Source organism: Leptonychotes weddellii, chromosome 9 (assembly GCF_054177405.1).
Source record: "Leptonychotes weddellii isolate Sample4059 chromosome 9, ASM5417740v2, whole genome shotgun sequence".
Classification (NCBI taxonomy): domain Eukaryota; kingdom Metazoa; phylum Chordata; class Mammalia; order Carnivora; family Phocidae; genus Leptonychotes; species Leptonychotes weddellii.
The window spans coordinates 9,564,044-9,574,160 of record NC_138377.1 but is presented as its reverse complement, the minus strand read 5'-3'; positions in this window follow the sequence as shown (position 1 = coordinate 9,574,160).

The window sequence follows — 10,117 nt, the reverse complement described above, 5'->3', positions numbered from 1 at the left end:
ATATTATATGTATATAATATAACATATGAATATCCCTTGTGGGTTAACCAGCTGGTTATTATTATATTATTATATATGATAATATTATATATTATTATTATATTATTATTATGCTTTATAACTTTATAATATTACTTATAATATTATGCTTTATAACTTACATATGTATGATACTTTTTTCATGTGTTAAATATCACATAATAGCACTTTTTGTAATTTTTTAATTATTTTTTTACATTTGTACATTTTTTATTTGTTTATTTATTTATAAGTAAGGGCCGAAGCAGGACAGGAGAGCTGGTTGGGCAGGGTTCAAGCCTCAGTATTCTCATCTGTGAAATGGGGACCATACCAGTGCTTCCCCTAATATCGTTGTGAGGACTAAAAGACATAATATATGCATAATCCTTCAGCACAACGCTTGGTACAGAAACTTGTTTAGTTCTTGTAGTTGTAATTGAGAATGGAGTCAGAGGGTGAGAAGGGGGTTAGCTGGATACTCTCAAAGAACAGCTACTTGAGCATCAAGCTCCCTCGTAGGGAAAGAACCCCCAACCCAGGGCTAGTGCTGGAGAAGCATCCAGGTTTTGTGCCTCCAGCGTCCTCTTGCAAAGGTGCCCTTTTAAAAAAAATTATTTTATTATCTTAAAAAAAATTTATTTATCTTAAAAAATAAGATTTTTATTTATTTGACAGAGAGAGAAAGAGCACACAAGCAGGGGAAGCGGCAGGCAGAGGGAGAGGGAGAAGCAGGCTCCCCCACTGAACAGAGAGCCCGATGTGGGGCTCGATCCCAGGACCTGGGGATCATGACCTGAGCTGAAGGCAGCCGCTTAACCGACTGAGCCACCCAGGCACCCAAAGGTGCCCTTTTAATTAGTGTTTTTCTCTCCAAACAGAAGGCAAATCCAATCCCAGCTTCCCATAGCGCAGGGATGAGGAGGAAATGTTTTCTCCAGGAGGCCAGTTTGTTCTGTACCTATAAGCAAGCTAAATGGGAGACCAAACTGTAACAAGGAGGCTATTTGATCAGCAGGGGGAAAGGAAAGGGAATGATATTAAAATATGCATCCAGGGGCGCCTGGGTGGCTCAGTTAGTTAAGTGATGGCCTTCGGCTCAGGTCATGATCCTGGAGTCCTGGGATCGAGTCCCGCATCGGGCTCCCTGCTCAGCAGGGAGCCTGCTTCTCCCTCTGACCCTCCTCCCTCTCATGCTCTCTCTCTATCATTCTCTCTCTCTCAATAAATAAATTTTTAAAATCCTTAAAAAAAATTAAAAATAAATAAATAAAATATGCATCTGATCCCTTCCCCCTTTCCTTGGTCAGATTGAGGCCATGACAGGGCCAACCTGAGGAGGGACCTGAGTGGTCAAGGGGTTGGTTTGCACAGCACGAGGGTTGAGCGAACAAGGAAATAGAGTGAAGATAATGAGATCACGTTTCTCACTGTCAGAAAAGGGGGTCACTTCCTATGGAAGAGGGGAAGTCTAGAGTAAATCCTGTATGTTGAATTAGAACTGGAGATGTTGGTGTAAACTCATGGTTTTTTGTTTGTTTGTTTGTTGTAGATTGTATTTATTTATTTGAGAGGGAGAGAGAGCAAGAGCGAGAGCACAAGCAGGGGGAGCAGCAAAGGGAGAGGGAGAAGCAGACTCCCCGCCGAGCAGGGAGCCCAATGTGGGGCTCAATCCTGGAACCCCGGGATCATGACCTGAGCCCAAGGCAGACGCTTAACTGACTGAGCCACCCAGGTGCCCCTAAACTCATGGTTTTTAAATATATACAGAGATACAGAAATTGATATTAGATGTATGTATTGTCTATACAAGCATGCAAGCGTATGTACGCGCACGCACACACACACACACACACACATTTCCCAGTTCTGGCTGCTAGATGGTCTAGAGGCACTGTCAGCCCGGTGGCCTTGAGCACACCCAGGGCACAGGTCTGCTTTCTAATGACCATTCCCGCCGGCACAGCTAAAACTCATCACTAAATGGCTAATTCCAAGGCTGAGGCATGGAAATCACAAGATGAGCCCAGAACATCTTTTTTTTTTTTTTTTAAGATTTTATTTATTTATTTGACAGAGAAAATGAGAGAGCACAAGCAGGGGGTGCAGTAGAGGGAGAGGGAGAAGCAGGGTCCCCGCAGAGCAGGGAGCCTGACACGGGGCTCGATCCCAGGACCCTGAGATTATGATGTTTGGCTTTAGTTTACCAGAGTTGCTTTCTGTTGCATAGGACCAACATGACAGGAATACAGGACAAGGGAACGTTAACTTTTATTGACCATCGCCTGTATCCCAGGCATGTCACATACATTGTCTCTTTTAATCTTAACAGTGACTCAGTAAAGAGAAAACGGAAGCTCAGACACAAAGTGACTTGCTCGTGGTCACAAGCCTTAGTGATGGAGCCAGAATTTGAACCCAGATCTCTAGGACCCCAAAGTTCAGGTTCTTCCCATGACTCCTCCTCCTTTGCCCCACGTGCCCCCACACCCTGAGCCACTGGTGCCAGGAATATACGGGCTCCAGCGATCCCTGCTCCTCATTCTCCGCGTGTGTCCCCACCTGTCTTGGGTTGGTATTTCCTCCCTTTAGCAATGTTGATGCAATCCCCAGTGATGCGCCTTTGTGCTTAGACAGGAGGCTGTGTCTGCAGCTGCACCCCGATTTCATGATTAGAACTTGGGTGTCAGAACACATTTGTCATCCTCAGTCACCTGTGTAGGCATTCCTAAGACAACAGTAGGTGCTTCCTCATGGAAACTCCTGGGATAGCAAAAGACTCAAAAATAAATAAACTGGAGAGGCGTTGAAGGTGAGGAAATCGAGCTGTGCTTGGTGGAAAGCGGGGGCACACAGGATGTGGGAGCCAGGAAGGGCCTCAGAGAAAAGGAGAGATTTGTCCATGAATCTCCTGAAACCAGATGCAAATGTATGTGTGTCTGCATGTGTGTTTCCTCTGGGGTGAAGGTTCTCGATCTTTATCAGATTCCCTGGGGCACTGACCACTCGTGGGGCAGAGACTCTGGGCTATAGGTTGAGGAGGCAGAGGGCTGGGGATGGGGTGGGGATGGGGCAGGGGTGGGGTGGGCAGGGGAGGAGAGGGCAGGAAAGAGCCTGGAGATGCAAGGAGGGCGGGGGGCCACCACTGGATGGCCAGCCTGCCATGCTAAGGAACTCGAAGGCAATAAGCACTTATTGCCTAGGTGGGGTGTCTGATTTACCCCTGGCCTGGGTCATGGAACTCTGAGTTCTGGATTGTCTCGTGATGTCTCCTAGGCACCCTGAGTACATAGAGAACTATCTTCTCACAAACACCAGGGGAGGCTTCTCAAAGGAGATGCACTGGGTCCTGAAGCATGAGTAGGAGTTTGCCCAGATGTTTTAGTCCAAAAAACTCTTTGGGCTGTAAGTTACAGAAACCTCTGGAATGGTCTTAAACCCAGTGGCATGCTTGGTAAATGTTTAATAACCAGCTCTTAGCAAGGGATCCCCGATTTGTAGCATTTGCCACTTTCTGTGGTGTAAACACGGCTGCGGGACCTTTGTCAAGCTACCGTTGTGATGCCATCGGGGAAATATGTTCCATAAGTTTCCACGAGCCAGTGTGAGTCAGCAGCAGCACACTGTTGCTCAAACACCATTTTTTATAAGAACATAAGCGTAGGGGCGCCTGGGTGGCTCAGTTGGTTAAGCGTCTGCCTTCAGCTCAGGTCATGATCCCAGGGTCCTGGGATGGAGCCCCTGCAGCGGGCTCCCCGCTATTCTCCCTCCCTCTGCCCCTCCCCTTGCTTGTGTGTGGGCTTGCACACGTGCTTTCTCTCTCTCTCTCTCTCTCAAATAAATAAAATAAAATCTTAAAAAAAAAAAAAAACATAAGGGTATGTTGTGGGAACCAAGCTGGAGTGGCAGCCGGGTCTCAGATCAGACTGGGGGCAGGAACTGGCATGCTTTTGCAACAGGGGCTAGCCTTCCTCTTGCTCTGCATTCTCCTTTCTCTGCATTCTTCTCTCCCCATGTGGCAGATTGGCTTTCTCTGCTCCCCAGTCCATGTGGCAAAGAATTGCTCTTTGCCAAAGTTTCCAGTTTTCAGGCCCCTCGTGACTGAAAGCAGCCAGACTGAAGTTTGACCTCCCCTGGTCCCAGTTTCAAAGTCCCTGGAGATGGAGTCCATTGGTCAACCTTGGGTCAGGTGCTCGGCCCTGGTCCAGTCAGCTGTGAGGAGGAGCCAGGATGGCCTTATACCAACATGGCGACCAGCCCTCAGACGCTGCCACAGGGTGTTAGGGAAGGAGAAGTAACCAGAGAAAAAGGAAGTGAGCTCTGAGCAACCAACTACTTAGGTGTCTTGACCAGTAGAAAATGGAGGAAATTCCTCATATAATGGTTCATGGTCTCTCCTCTGGTCTTTTGAACTAACCATCTGGATAGCCACTAATTCATTCATTTATTCATTCATTCATGCTTTCAGCATTAATTTGACATTTTAAAAAATATTTTATTTATTTATTTATTTGAGAGAGAGCATGAAGCAGAGGGAGAGGGACTCCCTGCTGAGCAAGGAGCCCCATGCAGGACTTGATCCCAGGACCCCAGGACCATGACCTGAGCTGAAAGCAGATGCTTAACCCACTGAGCCACCCAGGTGTCCTAATTTGACATTTATTGAATAAATATATCAGACCAGACCTGAGGCTAAAAATAAAAGGAAAAATGGATACAATTTAATCACTGCCCTCAAACAAACAAACAAACAAAGTTTACAATCTGGGAGTGAGACAAAGCACCCATAACACAACATGGGAGAAGCTTGGCAAGAAGTATGTACAATGTGTGGACCGCCTGGGGACCGAGACCGGGAGCTGTGGCTGCCAGCCTGCAAGGTGGCTGAGCGGTCCTGCCTCCTGGTCCTCACACCCCTGCGTTGTTCCCTCTCTCGCCACACCAGGCTTGGTCTGTGTGGCCAACAGAATAAAGTAGAAGTGATGATAGGAAACATCTGAGATTAGGTTATGAAAGACCGTGCTTTCCACCCTGGGTATCCTGTGTCTTGCTCTCTTGGGTCACTTGCTCTGAAGGAAGCCACCTGCCCTATCAGGAGCTGCCCTACAGGAAAGGTCCACGCGGCCAAGAACTGAAGCCTACTGCCAAGAGCCATGTCGCTGAGCTTGGAAGAAGAGCCTCCTGCCCTAGTCAGTCCTTTAGAGGAGATCGCAGCCCTGGCCAACAGCTCGACCGCAGCCTCGTAAGAGACCCCGAGCCAGAACAAGCCAGCTGAGCTAATCTCAGATTCCTGACCCTCCCAAGCGAGGTGGCGGAGGCGGGGTGGAGATAACACATAGTTGTTGTCTTCAGTGCAAAATTTCAGGGTACTTTGTTGCAGAGAAATAAACCGCTGACACAGGAGGTGATATTTGAGACAGATCTTAAAGAATGAATTCACCAAGCAGAAACAAAGAAAGGCAAACAAAGCAAGTCATTCTGACAATGCCACTGGCAAAGTTATGGGCAAGACAGCGCAGGGCACAAATGGCAACTGGTGCGGCCAGAACTTGGGAAGAGACACCTTCTCTCTCTCTTCCTTGGTATGGTGAGTGTTGTGTGCACGGTAACTCCTCTTACTAGGTTATTGGGGGCTGAATGAGAACTAACCCCATTTAGGCCCAGGACTCATGGAGCTACAGATGCATGGTATCACAGTGGGATTGACGAGGCAGACAAGAAAAGCCGGCCTGAGGCCCAGGACCCGATGGCCTAGGAGAGAGCCTCTGACCTGGGCCTCTGGGTAAGTCCTGACTGTCCTCTAGAAGGTGATTGGCTCAGGATAGTGTTTCCCCACGGGAAGGGAGAGGGTCTACCTGGTGGAAAGCTTGTAATGAAGAAGGAACCTCCAGGCTGCTTCTACCTAGGGTCCCAGACTGCTGGGTAGACTGGGCACTTGGTGGACTCAGATGTGGAGGGTGTTTGGCCCCCTGGGAAGGCTCAGCATCCCAGAGCTATCAGGCAAACAGGCCTCGTGGTGCTGTGGAGTAGAGAGGGCCCTTCCTGCCTTGGACATTAGGGTGGGAGGGGCCTGAGCTTTGCTCCAGGGACAACCCATGACTGAAATAAGACTGGCTGGCCCCAGCTCTGGTCTCCCACACCAGTTTCCACAGAACTGGTTCTCCAAGCAGTCGGTGTGGCAGGCAAGAGTTGGGGTCAGGTCTCCTCTTCTCCCCTCTGAGGGTCTGTCCTGGATGGAGGGGGAGATCATAAACTCCCTGCCGTCTGTCGAAGTTTCACCTAATGGGGCCTTCACTCCCCTGCTGTCCCCCACCCCCACCCCAAGTTGCGTGGCTTATCCCATAGCGCGGGGAGTCTGGGGGGGCCTCTGGGGACGCTGAAACTTAGAATCTTTGCGGGGAAGACCGGAAGTGAACAAGTAACTGCAAGGTGGTGTTTTTGAAGAAATTGAGCAGGATATTCTGGAAGGGGATCAGGAAAGGCCATCTGAAGAGGTGGGGAATCCAGACGTAGAACCAGAACCGTAGAAGGAGGAGCAGGACTCAGCCAGGCCAAGGGGGTGCAGGTGCGAAAGACCCGTGGGGAAAAGAGTGCGTGGGAAGCCCTGAAGCCAGAAAGAGCTCGCTGTGCCTGGGGGACTAGAACAAGGCCCGCACCCTGCAGCATTTAGAGCCAGCCAGATCACTAAGCATTTATGGAGCACCAAGTATATACTGGACGTGGACTCCTATTGTTTGGGCTATTCTGCCCCTTCCCTTCTTTTCAGGCAATTGTGCCTCCTTCCTTCCTGCCCTTGCCAAGTGGTTACCATAGGAACAACCCTGTTGCCGCGATTGGACCACACCCCTCTGGCCACAGTTGATTGGACAAGAGGGGAGCACCTCATCGAGGCTGGGCCAATCAGAGTCTCCAACCCTGGAGTCAAGGGAGTGGGACGGGGTGAGTGTTGGGGCTCTGGGCTCCCTGCCGGCCAAGTTCCGGAGATGCTGGTAGCCAGGTTTTTAGCCAAGGGGTCCACGAAACCCTGAAAGACACTTTTGCACAGAGGAGGCGAGAATGAGGCAGCGGGAAGAGAGGAGGAACCGCGAGAGAGCCTGGTTCCTGTTCTTCCGAGACGTGGCCGCACCCCCCGCCCTGGGGCTCCTTGAAACAAAGCCCTGTTTTTGCTTAAATTGCATCCAGTGGGTTTCTATCTTTCTCAAGAAAACAAGCCCTGGCCAGTGTCTTACCAAGTTCTAGGGCTTTCTAGATGCGTAAATACGGCAGGGTCTCAGCCCTGAAGGTCATAAAACAGTAGGAGAGACGGACATATACACTAAACATTAACTACAGGGCGATAAGTGCTATAATAAAAATTTATTCGAGGCAGGGAGGTTGTGCAGAGATAAATTAATATAACAGATGTAAAAGCATTTTGAAAACAAAAACGTGGTGTGTACGTCCCCAATATCATACTTAGGGAATTCAACTACATTTCAACTTTTAGTTTAATCAAGAACACAGCCAGAGCGTTGCTGTTGTACAAGGCGGATGCTGGTGTTATCTGGCAATGAGTAAGTTATCCAGGATCTCATGCTTTTACTTCCTCCTTTGTGTTTGGTTAGTGGATGGATAAATAACATTACAATGTCCCAAATTGGGACATTGGGAAGCATTTGTAGTTTCTGGCTTTCCTGCTATGTCACAATTCTCCACCTTTTCTGTCCTGCCTACATCAACCTCTCCTTGACTTCATGAAATTACCAGGTTGCTGACTCAGCTAAAATAAAACCTTGCAAGTGAATCACCGATGGAGAAGTTTTGCTCATAGATATGCCATTGCTCTATTAACCACAGATGGTGACATTATGTCTGGAAGGAAGGTGTGACTTCTGCTTAAATAATCCTTAAAATCATCCTGTCCAAGGATGCTTCGAATGTTCTAACAGTTTATGAAAGGGCGATGACACTGTTTTGAGAAATGCCTTCCCTCCACCCTCGTCACGGACAGAGACACCTGTTTATTCCTACTGAATTTCTGATGGCAGAGATAACAGCACTCGCGTAGCTTAATGGCACGGTGGTGGAGAGGAACAAAGCAGGCTTTGGTGTTAATTTGATCCAGGTTCAAATCCCACTTCCACAAACTGCCAGCTGTGGAGTCTTGGGCAAATTAATTAACCTCTCTGAGCCTCAGCTTCCTTGTCTGTTGCAGGAAGGAAAGACACTAATGAGATCAGCCAGGTTGATCCTACCAGTTGGTTGGATAACCAACCCAGGTAGGACTCTAAGGTTTACATGAGAGGCGGTTAAATATAACCCACTATGAAAGGGAACTAAAGGGGCGCCTGGGTGGCTCAGTCTGTTAGGCGTCTGCCTTCGGCTCAGGTCATGGTCCCAGGGTCCTGGGATGGAGCCACGCATTGGGTTCCCTGCTCTGCGGGAAGCTTCCTTTTCCCTCTCCCACTCCTCCTGCTTGTGTTCCCTCTCTCGCTGTGTCTTTCTTTGTCAAATAAATAAATAAAAATCTTAAAAAAAAAAAAAAAGAAATGGAACTAAAAAAACTGCTTGTTTAGAGACACCTGGCTGGCTCAGTTGGAAGAGCATGTAACTCTTGATCTCAGGATCGTGAGTTTGAGCCCCTCATTGGTGTAGATTACTTGAGTAAATAAATAAACTTAAAAAAATGGCTTCTTTCTTCTAGGATATCCTGGAATGAATTGGGTTTTCTGGGAGGGCAGGGCTTCCTTTCCAGCAGAGCTGATCTACTCCTAAGAATCAGAACCTGATCCATCACATTTAATGACAATGATGGGGTTTTTTTCTTTTCTTTCTTTTTTTTTAAGATTTTATTTATTTGAGAGAGAGCGAGAGCATGTGCAACAGCATGAGGGGGAGGGTGGAGCAGAGGGTGAGGGAGAGAGAGGGACAAGTAAACTCTATGCTGAGCACAGAGCCCAAAGCAGGGCTGATCCCAGGACCCTGAGATCAGGACCTGAGCCCCTGAAATCAGAACCTGAGCCAAAACCAAGAGTCAGACGTTTAGCTGAGTGACCCACCCAGGCACCCAGACAATGATGGGTCTCTAGAGACTTGTATCATTTGCAACTCAGTAAGTCAAGAATAATTTTCCCATGAGAGTAACTCTAAGTTGGGGGCTTGATCCTCAGAGCCCAAATTCTACAACCATTGTAGTGTCATGCTTCCACTGAACTTTTAAACAATTTTTGTCTTTTTATTTTTATTACTGAAGTATAATTGACATCATCCTTTAATTTTTTTTTTTTTTAGATTTTATTTTTTTAAGTAATTTCTACACCCAAGGTGGAGCTCAAATTTACAACCCCCAGGTCAAGAGTCACACGCTCCACCGACTGAGCCCGCCAGGTGCCCAGAACATTTGCTCTCTGCACCACCTCTATTATTTTGCAAAGCGCTCACACAGAAACGAGTAGGTAGAGCTATGTCACAGTGACTGTCCTTCGTCGTAGCACTTCATCTCAACTGACCTTTCCATGAAGGTCATGACAACAATGATGTGTTTTTCAGCCTTGACACTGCCAAGAACACTTGAACTCAGAAGTTCCAGCACACCTAACAGCGCTGCTGCCTACTCAGGATACCTAGGTATTTGGGTTTTTCTGCTAAAGCAGCACCACCCTGTGGCAACTTCATGAACGGCGTACAAGCCCTGGTCCCACCAGTTTTGAGATTAAGGGATTCTTTTTTTTGTTTGTTATTTATTTATTTATTTATTTTTAAAGATTGTATTTATTTATTTGAGAGAGAGAGAGAGCACATGAGAGGGGGGAGGGTCAGAGGGAGAAGCAGATTCCCCGCCGAGCAGGGAGCCCGATGCGGGACTCGATCCCGGGACTCCAGGATCATGACCTGAGCCGAAGGCAGTCGCTTAACCAACTGAGCCACCCAGGTGCCCCGGGGTTGTTTTATTCTTATTCTTATTTCTTTTTGGAGGGAAGCAGCAGGAAGTGGTGATGGGTAGGATTTAGGTGATACGCTCAGAAACTGGTTCACCAGTGATTATATTCATGTTCCACGCTTGAGGTGGTGTTAGCCTGGTTCAGAGCCAAGATACTCACGGAGGCTGTCTGGCACAGTG